At 42.1% G+C, this 12,741-nt stretch overlaps 2 long non-coding RNA genes across 2 annotated transcripts in view; one reads left to right on the top strand and one right to left on the bottom strand.

Annotated features, from left to right (window-relative positions):
* Positions 1-12,741, bottom strand: part of LOC124291026 — a 34,349-nt gene that overhangs the window by 8,796 nt on the left and 12,812 nt on the right. The window lies entirely within an intron of this gene.
* Positions 1-12,741, top strand: part of LOC124291027 — an 81,262-nt gene that overhangs the window by 68,140 nt on the left and 381 nt on the right. The gene's annotated exons all lie outside the window — the stretch shown is intronic.

Below are 12,741 nucleotides of genomic sequence, written 5' to 3'. Positions count from 1 at the left end.
GTAGATTGCTTTTCGATGGCAATGCATCTCTTTGCCACTGCTAGAATATAAAGCTCAGCCACATTTGAACAAATTACATTGCAATTCACACACGTCCGTCCGCCATACATATTTAACATGATTTTTTTACAGATTAAATTAGCAGTGCCCGGGGCAGGAGGGCACCTCGCCCACTCTTATCAGGTTCTTAAATGCGCGTCCATGCTATAACTTATATGTACGGTCCGTAAACTGGCTTTAGTTTGATCTACGAGGTCTAGGTGCGATGACAGGTCATATGCTTAAGTACCCGGTCCCGATGTTACTGTGTTCCTCTGATGCGCATTCACTGGAACTACATAGAGTTCTTATTTGGTTTTACAGCCACGGAGAGTGGGTGCTAGCTACTTTTGTAAGTCAGCACAGAACTAGATTGAATAAGGCAAAACGTTTTTTTAAAACTTGGTTTAGAAATCTGAGTTTTGTGTATATTCTGCCGGCCAGAAATAAGTGGAATGCTGAACACACCTCATTTCACCTCATCAAATATGAATATATTGTTTAAGATACTTCTTACTGAAATCCCATTTACCTGAGACACGCCCCCGGCGCTCCGTTTTGCACCAAAAATCCTTCCTGTTCCACATTTGAATTCAAAATGAAAAATTGAATATTTATATTTTTTTGGTAAAATATTTACTTCCACCCTCCGGCCCGAAATATGTAAACAGACTATGAAAATGACCCATCTTTCAAGTCATAACAAAATACATCCCACAGGTACACCATCAGCAACTAGTAAAGGGAAGTGGTAGAAATGGGACCAGCTAACATGGGTGGGTTAGGCATGGGTGTGGCACCGATTTTGCATGGGTAGGACATGTGTTATGTGTGGATAGGGCATTGATAGGCGTAGATGAGGCGTGGTGAGGTGTGAGTTTGGATTTGGTTTGCATATATGGGTCTGGGCATGAGTTGGGCAGGGGTAGATAATGTTGGCGGGATGTGTGTGTGTGTGTGTGTGTGTGTGTGTGTGTGCATTGCTTTAGCACAAAATGTACGGGAGTTGGGGCATGGGCTGTCTGGGACATAGTGTGATATGTGTACATCAACAACAACAACATCATCATCAACATCATCAACATCATTATCATCATCAGCAGCAGCATCATCACGTCAACGGACACACCCTCATTCTCACTATCCTCTGCCCTCAGGAACGGCAAGAATCAATAGGATGAGGCAAGCCATTAATGTGAAATTTGTCGTAGCGGAGAAACAGATATTCCTTTGTCCGTAGATGAGGTCTCATGAGAGGGTGATTGATGTGGTTGTCTGGCTGACCATGTATATTCCAAACCGCAAACCGCACACGTGGCTTGTGTTCAGACACAATGTCCTCGGGTGGCTAACGGCTGTCGGTGTCGGTATTGTTTTAATTTGTGTCTCATTGTTAAAGATATGTTTACGTCTGTCTTCATATATATAGCAATGTAAAAAGTCTGTTGAGTGTAGCTTACTTCAGATATATGCTTGTGCGGTATAGCCAGGTTACACAACTGTTCAGAGCAGTATACTTCAGATATCTGTTTGTGTGGTATAGCCAGGTTAAATGACTGTTCAGAGCAGTATACTTCAGATATCTGTTTGTGTGGTATAGCAAGGTTAAACGCCTGTTCAGAGCAGTATACTTCAGATATCTGTTTGTGTGGTATAGCCAGGTTACACGACTGTTCAGAGCAGTATACTTCAGATATCTGCTTGTGTGGTATAGCCAGGTTACACGACTGTTCAGAGCAGTATACTTCAGATATCTGTTTGTGTGGTATAGCCAGGTTACACGCCTGTTCAGAGCAGCATACTTCAGATATCTGTTTGTGTGGTATAGCCAGGTTACACGACTGTTCAGAGCAGTATACTTCAGATATCTGTTTGTGTGGTATAGCCAGGTTACACGACTGTTCAGAGCAGTATACTTCAGATATCTGTTTGTGTGGTATAGCCAGGTTACACGCCTGTTCAGAGCAGTATACTTCAGATATCTGTTTGTGTGGTATAGTCAGGTTACACGACTGTTCAGAGCAGTATACTTCAGATATCTGTTTGTGTGGTATAGCCAGGTTACACGACTGTTCAGAGCAGTATACTTCAGATATCTGTTTGTGTGGTATAGCCAGGTTACACGCCTGTTCAGAGCAGTATACTTCAGATATCTGTTTGTGTGGTATAGTCAGGTTACACGCCTGTTCAGAGCAGTATACTTCAGATATCTGTTTGTGTGGTATAGCCAGGTTACACGACTGTTCAGAGCAGTATACTTCAGATATCTGTTTGTGTGGTATAGCCAGGTTACATGACTGTTCAGAGCAGTATACTTCAGATATCTGTTTGTGTGGTATAGCCAGGTTACATGACTGTTCAGAGCAGTATACTTCAGATATCTGTTTGTGTGGTATAGCCAGGTTACACGCCTGTTCAGAGCAGTATACTTCAGATATCTGTTTGCGTGGTATAGCCAGGTTACCCGACTGTTCAGAGCAGTATACTTCAGATATCTGTTTGTGTGGTATAGCCAGGTTACACGACTGTTCAGAGCAGTATACTTCAGATATCTGTTTGTGTGGTATAGCCAGGTTACATGGCTGTTCAGAGCAGTATACTTCAGATATCTGTTTGTGTGGTATAGCCAGGTTACATGACTATTCAGAGCAGTATACTTCAGATATCTGTTTGTGTGGTATAGCCAGGTTAAATGACTGTTCAGAGCAGTATACTTCAGATATCTGTTTGTGTGGTATAGCAAGGTTACACGCCTGTTCAGAGCAGTATACTTCAGATATCTGTTTGTGTGGTATGGCCAGGTTACATGACTGTTCAGAGCAGTATACTTCAGATATCTGTTTGTGTGGTATAGCCAGGTTACATGACTATTCAGAGCAGTATACTTCAGATATCTGTTTGTGTGGTATAGCCAGATTAAGTGACTGTTCAGAGCAGTATACTTCAGATATCTGTTTGTGTGATATAGCCAGGTTACACGCCTTATCAGAGCAGTATACTTCAGATATCTGTTTGTGTGGTATAGCCAGGTTACACGACTGTTCAGAGCAGTATACTTCAGATATCTGCTTGTGTGGTATAGCCAGGTTACACGACTGTTCAGAACAGTATGCTTCAGATATCTGTTTGTGTGGTATAGCCAGGTTACACGCCTGTTCAGAGCAGTATACTTCTGATATCTGTTTGTGTGGTATAGCCAGGTTACATGACTGTTCAGAGCAGTATACTTCAGATATCTGTTTGTGTGGTATAGCCAGCTTACACGACTGTTCAGAGCAGTATACTTCAGATATCTGTTTGTGTGGTATAGCCAGGTTACACGCTTGTTCAGACCAGTATACTTCAGATATCTGTTTCTGTGGTATAGCCTGAATACACGGCTGTTCAGAGCAGTATACTTCAGATATCTGCTTGTGCGGTATAGCCAGGTTACACGACTGTTCAGACCAGTATACTTCAGATATCTGTTTGTGTGGTATAGCAAGGTTACACGTCTGTTCAGAGCAGTATACTTCAGATATCTGTTTGTGTGGTATAGCCAGGTTACACGCCTGTTCAGAGCAGTATACTTCAGATATCTGTTTGTGTGGTATAGCCAGGTTACACGCCTGTTCAGAACAGTATACTTCAGATATCAGTTTGTGTGGTATAGCCAGGCTACATGACTATTCAGAGCAGTATACTTCAGATATCTGTTTGTGTGGTATAGCCAGGTTAAGTGACTGTTCAGAGCAGTATGCTTCAGATATCTGTTTGTGTGGTATAGCCAGGTTAAATGACTGTTCAGAGCAGTATACTTCAGATATCTGTTTGTGTGGTATAGCCAGGTTACATGACTGTTCAGAGTTGTATATTTCAGCTATCTGTTTTTGTGGTATGGCCAGGTTACAAGACTGTTCAGAGCAGTATACTTCAGATATCTGTTTGTGTGGTATAGCAAGGTTAAACGCCTGTTCAGAGCAGTATACTTCAGATATCTGTTTGTGTGGTATAGCAAGGTTACACGGTTGTTTAGAGCAGTATACTTCAGATATCTGCTTGTGTGGTATAGCCAGGTTACACGACTGTTCAGAGCAGTACACCTCAGATATCTGTTTGTGTGGTATAGCCAGGTTACACGCCTGTTCAGAGCAGTATACTTCAGATATCTGTTTGTGTGGTATAGCCAGGTTACACGCCTGTTCAGAGCAGTATACTTCAGATATCTGTTTGTGTAGTATAGCCAGGTTACACGACTGTTCAGAGCAGTATACTTCAGATATCTGTTTGCGTGTTATAGCCAGGTTACCCGACTGTTCAGAGCAGTATACTTCAGATATCAGTTTGTGTGGTATAGCCAGGTTACACGACTGTTCAGAGCAGTATACTTCTGATATCTGTTTGTGTGGTATAGCCAGGTTACATGGCTGTTCAGAGCAGTATACTTCAGATATCTGTTTGTGTGGTATAGCCAGGTTACATGACTATTCAGAGCAGTATACTTCAGATATCTGTTTGTGTGGTATAGCGAGGTTAAATGACTGTTCAGAGCAGTATACTTCAGATATCTGTTTGTGTGGTATAGCAAGGTTACACGCCTGTTCAGAGCAGTATACTTCAGATATCTGTTTGTGTGGTATGGCCAGGTTACATGACTGTTCAGAGCAGTATACTTCAGATATCTGTTTGTGTGGTATAGCCAGGTTACATGACTATTCAGAGCAGTATACTTCAGATATCTGTTTGTGTGGTATAGCCAGATTAAGTGACTGTTCAGAGCAGTATACTTCAGATATCTGTTTGTGTGATATAGCAAGGTTACACGCCTTATCAGAGCAGTATACTTCAGATATCTGTTTGTGTGGTATAGCCAGGTTACACGCCTGTTCAGAGCAGTATACTTCAGATATCTGTTTGTGTGGTATAGCCAGGTTACACGACTGTTCAGAGCAGTATACTTCAGATATCTGTTTGTGTGGTATAGCCAGGTTACATGACTGTTCAGAGCAGTATACTTCAGATATCTGTTTGTGTGGTATAGCCAGGTTACATGACTGTTCAGAGCAGTATACTTCAGATATCTGTTTGTGTGGTATAGCCAGGTTACACGCCTGTTCAGAGCAGTATACTTCAGATATCTGTTTGTGTGGTATGACCAAGTTACATGGCTATTCAGAGCAGTATACTTCACATATCTGTTTGTGTGGTAAAGCCAGGTTACATGACTATTCAGAGCAGTATACTTCAGATATCTGTTTGTGTGGTATAGCCAGGTTAAGTGACTGTTCAGAGCAGTATACTTCAGATATCTGTTTGTGTGATATAGCAAGGTTACACGCCTGTTCAGAGCAGTATACTTCAGATATCTGTTTGTGTGGTATAGCCAGGTTACACGCCTGTTCAGAGCAGTATACTTCAGATATCTGTTTGTGTGGTATAGCCAGGTTACATGACTGTTCAGAGCAGTATACTTCAGATATCAGTTTGTGTGGTATAGCCAGGTTACACGCCTGTTCAGAGCAGTATACTTCAGATATCTGTTTGTGTGGTATAGCCAGGTTACACGACTGTTCAGAGCAGTATACTTCAGATATCTGTTTGTGTGGTATAGCCAGGTTACACGTCTGTTCAGAGCAGTATACTTCAGATATCTGTTTGTGTGGTATAGCCAGGTTACACGACTGTTCAGAGCAGTATACTTCAGATATCTGTTTGTGTGGTATAGCCAGGTTACACGACTGTTCAGAGCAGTATACTTCAGATATCTGTTTGTGTGGTATAGCCAGGTTACACGACTGTTCAGAGCAGTATACTTCAGATATCTGTTTGTGTGGTATAGCCAGGTTACACGACTGTTCAGAGCAGTATACTTCAGATATCTGTTTGTTGTGGTATAGCCAGGTTACACGACTGTTCAGAGCAGTATACTTCAGATATCTGTTTGTGTGGTATAGCCAGGTTACACGCCTGTTCAGAGCAGTATACTTCAGATATCTGTTTGTGTGGTATAGCCAGGTTACATGACTATTCAGAGCAGTATACTTCAGATATCTGTTTGTGTGGTATAGCCAGGTTAAATGACTGTTCAGAGCAGTATACTTCAGATATCTGTTTGTGTGGTATAGCAAGGTTACACGCCTGTTCAGAGCAGTATACTTCAGATATCTGTTTGTGTGGTATTGCCAGGTTACATGGCTGTTCAGAGCAGTATACTTCAGATATCTGTTTGTGTGGTATAGCCAGGTTACATGACTATTCAGAGCAGTATACTTCAGATATCTGTTTGTGTGGTATAGCCAGGTTAAGTGACTGTTCAGAGCAGTATACTTCAGATATCTGTTTTGTGTGATATAGCCAGGTTAGACGCCTGTTCAGAGCAGTATACTTCAGATATCTGTTTTGTGTGGTATAGCCAGGTTACACGGCTGTTCAGAGCAGTATACTTCAGATATCTGTTTGTGTGGTATAGCCAGGTTACACGACTGTTCAGAGCAGTATACTTCAGATATCAGTTTGTGTGGTATAGCCAGGTTACACGCCTGTTCAGAGCAGTATACTTCAGATATCTGTTTGTGTGGTATAGCCAGGTTACATGACTGTTCAGAGCAGTATACTTCAGATATCTGTTTGTGTGGTATAGCCAGGTTAAATGACTGTTCAGAGCAGTATACTTCAGATATCTGTTTGCGTGGTATAGCAAGGTTAAATGACTGTTCAGAGCAGTATACTTCAGATATCTGTTTGTGTGGTATTGCCAGGTTACATGGCTGTTCAGAGCAGTATACTTCAGATATCTGTTTGTGTGGTATAGCCAGGTTACATGACTGTTCAGAGCAGTATACTTCAGATATCTGTTTGTGTGGTATAGCAAGGTTAAGTGACTGTTCAGAGCAGTATACTTCAGATATCTGTTTGTGTGATATAGCATGGTTACACGCCTGTTCAGAGCAGTATACTTCAGATATCTGTTTGTGTGGTATAGCCAGGTTACACGGCTGTTCAGAGCAGTATACTTCAGATATCTGTTTGTGTGGTATAGCCAGGTTACACGACTGTTCAGAGCAGTATACTTCAGATATCAGTTTGTGTTGTATAGCCAGGTTACACGCCTGTTCAGAGCAGTATACTTCAGATATCTGTTTGTGTGGTATAGCCAGGTTACATGACTGTTCAGAGCAGTATACTTCAGATATCTGTTTGTGTGGTATAGCCAGGTTACACGCCTGTTCAGAGCAGTATACTTCAGATATCTGTTTGCGTGGTATAGCCAGGTTACACGACTGTTCAGAGCAGTATACTTCAGATATCTGTTTGTGTGGTATAGCCAGGTTACAAGACTGTTCAGAGCAGTATACTTCAGATATCTGTTTGTGTGGTATAGCCAGGTTACACGCCTGTTCAGAGCAGTATACTTCAGATATCTGTTTGTGTAGTATAGCCAGGTTACAAGACTGTTCAGAGCAGTATACTTCAGGATATCTGTTTGTGTGGTATACTTCAGATATCTGTTTGTGTGGTATAGCCAGGTTGACTGTTCAGAGCAGTATACTTCAGATATCTGTTTGTGTGGTATAGCCAGGTTACACGCCTGTTCAGAGCAGTATACTTCAGATATCTGTTTGTGTGGTATAGCCAGGTTACACGGCTGTTCAGAGCAGTATACTTCAGATATCTGTTTGTGTGGTATAGCCAGGTTACATGACTGTTCAGAGCAGTATACTTCAGATAGTATAGCCTTCAGACTGTTATCTGTTTGTGTGGTATAGCCAGGTTAAGTGACTGTTCAGAGCAGTATACTTCAGATATCTGTTTGTGTGGTATAGCCAGGTTACACGCCTGTTCAGAGCAGTATACTTCAGATATCTGTTTGTGTGGTATAGCCAGGTTACGACTGTTCAGAGCAGTATACTTCAGATATCTGTTTGTGTGGTATAGCCAGGTTACATGACTGTTCAGAGCAGTATACTTCAGATATCTGTTTGTGTGGTATAGCCAGGTTACACGACTGTTCAGAGCAGTATACTTCAGATATCTGTTTGTGTGGTATAGCCAGGTTACATGGCTGTTCAGAGCAGTATACTTCAGATATCTGTTTTGTGTGGTATAGCCAGGTTACATGACTATTCAGAGCAGTATACTTCAGATATCTGTTTGTGTGGTATAGCCAGGTTAAGTGACTGTTCAGAGCAGTATACTTCAGATATCTGTTTGTGTGATATAGCCAGGTTACACGCCTGTTCAGAGCAGTATACTTCAGATATCTGTTTGTGTGGTATAGCCAGGTTACACGGCTGTTCAGAGCAGTATACTTCAGATATCTGTTTGTGTGGTATAGCCAGGTTACACGCCTGTTCAGAGCAGTATACTTCAGATATCTGTTTGTGTGGTATAGCCAGGTTACACGACTGTTCAGAGCAGTATACTTCAGATATCTGTTTGTGTTGGTATAGCCAGGTTACACGCCTGTTCAGAGCAGTATACTTCAGATATCTGTTTGTGTGGTATAGCCAGGTTACATGACTGTTCAGAGCAGTATACTTCAGATATCTGTTTGTGTGGTATAGCCAGGTTACACGCCTGTTCAGAGCAGTATACTTCAGATATCTGTTTGTGTGGTATAGCCAGGTTACACGACTGTTCAGAGCAGTATACTTCAGATATCTGTTTGTGTGGTATAGCCAGGTTACACGCCTGTTCAGAGCAGTATACTTCAGATATCTGTTTGTGTGGTATAGCCAGGTTACATGACTGTTCAGAGCAGTATACTTCAGATATCTGTTTGTGTGGTATAGCCAGACTGTTCAGAGCAGTAACTTCAGATATCTGTTTTCAGTATAGCCAGGTTACACGACTGTTCAGAGCAGTATACTTCAGATATCTGTTTGTGTGGTATAGCCAGGTTACACGACTGTTCAGAGCAGTATACTTCAGATATCTGTTTGTGTGGTATAGCCAGGTTACACGCCTGTTCAGAGCAGTATACTTCAGATATCTGTTTGTGTGGTATAGCCAGGTTACATGACTGTTCAGAGCAGTATACTTCAGATATCTGTTTGTGTGGTATAGCCAGGTTACATGACTGTTCAGAGCAGTATACTTCAGATATCTGTTTGTGTGGTATAGCCAGGTTACACGCCTGTTCAGAGCAGTATACTTCAGATATCTGTTTGTGTGGTATGGCCAGGTTACATGGCTGTTCAGAGCAGTATACTTCAGATATCTGTTTGTGTGGTATAGCCAGGTTACATGACTATTCAGAGCAGTATACTTCAGATATCTGTTTGTGTGGTATAGCCAGGTTAAGTGACTGTTCAGAGCAGTATACTTCAGATATCTGTTTGTGTGATATAGCATGGTTACACGCCTGTTCAGAGCAGTATACTTCAGATATCTGTTTGTGTGGTATAGCCAGGTTACACGGCTGTTCAGAGCAGTATACTTCAGATATCTGTTTGTGTGGTATAGCCAGGTTACACGACTGTTCAGAGCAGTATACTTCAGATATCAGTTTGTGTTGTATAGCCAGGTTACACGCCTGTTCAGAGCAGTATACTTCAGATATCTGTTTGTGTGGTATAGCCAGGTTACATGACTGTTCAGAGCAGTATACTTCAGATATCTGTTTGTGTGGTATAGCCAGGTTACACGCCTGTTCAGAGCAGTATACTTCAGATATCTGTTTGTGTGGTATAGCCAGGTTACACGACTGTTCAGAGCAGTATACTTCAGATATCTGTTTGTGTGGTATAGCCAGGTTACAAGACTGTTCAGAGCAGTATACTTCAGATATCTGTTTGTGTGGTATAGCCAGGTTACACGCCTGTTCAGAGCAGTATACTTCAGATATCTGTTTGTGTGGTATAGCCAGGTTACACGACTGTTCAGAGCAGTATACTTCAGATATCTGTTTGTGTGGTATAGCCAGGTTACACGCCTGTTCAGAGCAGTATACTTCAGATATCTGTTTGTGTGGTATAGCCAGGTTACACGCCTGTTCAGAGCAGTATGCTTCAGATATCTGTTTGTGTGGTATAGCCAGGTTACACGCCTGTTCAGAGCAGTATACTTCAGATATCTGTTTGTGTGGTATAGCCAGGTTACACGACTGTTCAGAGCAGAGCGTATACTTCAGATATCTGTTTGTGTGGTATAGCCAGGTTACACGCCTGTTCAGAGCAGTATACTTCAGATATCTGTTTGTGTGGTATAGCCAGGTTACACGGCTGTTCAGAGCAGTATACTTCAGATATCTGTTTGTGTGGTATAGCCAGGTTACACGACTGTTCAGAGCAGTATACTTCAGATATCTGTTTGTGTGGTATAGCCAGGTTACACGACTGTTCAGAGCAGTATACTTCAGATATCTGTTTGTGTGGTATAGCCAGGTTACACGTCTGTTCAGAGCAGTATACTTCAGATATCTGTTTGTGTGGTATAGCCAGGTTACATGACTGTTCAGAGCAGTATACTTCAGATATCTGTTTGTGTGGTATAGCCAGGTTACACGCCTGTTCAGAGCAGTATACTTCAGATATCTGTTTGTGTGGTATAGCCAGGTTACACGCCTGTTCAGAGCAGTATACTTCAGATATCTGTTTGTGTGGTATAGCCAGGTTACATGTCTTTTCAAAGCAGTATACTTCAGATATCTGTTTTTGTGGTATAGCCAGGGTTACATGACTGTTCTGGTCAGTGTACTTCAGATATCTGTTTGTGTGGTATAGCCAGGTTACACGCCTGTTCAGAGCAGTATACTTCAGATATCTGTTTGTGTGGTATAGCCAGGTTACACGCCTGTTCAGAGCAGTATACTTCAGATATCTGTTTGTGTGGTATAGCCAGGTTACACGACTGTTCAGAGCAGTATACTTCAGATATCTGTTTGTGTGGTATAGCCAGGTTACGACTGTTCAGAGCAGTATACTTCAGATATCTGTTTGTGTGGTATAGCCAGGTTACACGACTGTTCAGAGCAGTATACTTCAGATATCTGTTTGTGTGGTATAGCCAGGTTACACGCCTGTTCAGAGCAGTATACTTCAGATATCTGTTTGTGTGGTATAGCCAGGTTACACTGTTCAGAGCAGTATGTTCAGATAGCAGTATACAGGTTCAGATATCTGATATTGTTTGTGTCAGATATCTGTTTGTGTATTAGTATAGCCAGGTTACATGACTGTTCAGAGCAGTATACTTCAGATATCTGTTTGTGCGGTATAGCCAGGTTTACATGACTGTTCAGAGCAGTATACTTCAGATATCTGTTTGTGTGGTATAGCCAGGTTACACGACTGTTCAGACCAGTATACTTCAGATATCTGCTTGTGTGGTATAGCCAGGTTACACGACTGTTCAGAGCAGTATACTTCAGATATCTGTTTGTGCGGTATAGCCAGGTTACATGACTGTTCAGAGCAGTATACTTCAGATATCTGTTTGTGTGGTATAGCAAGGTTACATGACTGTTCAGTGCAGTATACTTCAGATATCTGCTTGTGCGGTATAGCCAGGTTACACGACTGTTCAGAGCAGTACACTTCAGATATCTGCTTGTGCGGTATAGCCAGGTTACCCGACTGTTCAGAGCAGTATGCTTCAGATATCTGCGTGTACGGTATAGCCAGGTTACACGACTGTTCAGAGCAGTATGCTTCGGATATCTGTTTTGTAATGTTCCCAGTCGAACATGATTGTAATTAACTGCGTCGTCTCCATCTCTCACAATGGCCCCTCACTACACAATAAATAATAATGTGCATCATCACATTTGTCAGACGTCTACCGTACTTCATACGACGGATTATGATCCCCTGTGGGATTATAAATATTACTCCACACACATGATGCGTTCAGTATAGATTGCATTATACGTTATACGTTGACTCCGCCACACACCGTCATACACACTCAAGGTGTATTCACTCCTACACCTATAAATCCATGCACCCAGACATTCACTCACTCACACACACACACACACACACACACACACACACACACACACACACACACACACACACACACACACACACACACACACACACACACACACACACACACACACACACATACATAAAAAAAACAAAGAGAAAAAAGAGAAAAACATCATGCACACCCAAAACCACTCACCATCCTCAACCACATCTCTCTTACACGCACAGACGCGCGCGCACGCACGCACAGACGCGCGTGCGCACACACATACCATTACAAACATAACGCCACCTCACCCACACGATTCACAGCATCCAGCTAAACCACTTCCGTGACAACCCATCCCCGTGACCCAGTTCGGTGCTTTCCGTGTATATGTTCAAATATGATCGAGTCATCTTCATCATTAAACAGCATCAAGATCAATCTCTCATCAGAAGCCTTACGTGTGAATAAATAAGTCTTCAAACAGGCAGTATGGGTTATACCGCAGTCAGCAATCCATCACCTGTTTGACGGCGGTACGTCAGGTAATGGTCAGACCGAACAGTCGGTGATTCTATGTCCTTCTAAATCAGGCGGAACTCACACAGAAACCGGGCACTTACTCTGCGTCGGTATACATGTGTATAATTGTGCCCACATGCCAAAGTGCTAGTCTGTCATACAGACCCTGAAACAAATATATACCAGAAAGACCATGCAAGACTAGAGTATGTGGCAAGTCCAGATTGCCACAGTTTCAGTAAAATGGTGAACGTCTCCTTTTCATTATATTTTATTATTTAT

The sequence above is a fragment of the Haliotis rubra genome, unplaced genomic scaffold (genome assembly GCF_003918875.1).
Source record: "Haliotis rubra isolate DU_JTF1 unplaced genomic scaffold, ASM391887v1 Scf48, whole genome shotgun sequence".
NCBI classification, from domain to species: Eukaryota; Metazoa; Mollusca; class Gastropoda; order Lepetellida; family Haliotidae; genus Haliotis; species Haliotis rubra.
Note: the sequence above shows the minus strand (reverse complement) of the source record. Positions and strands in the feature narration are given on the sequence as shown.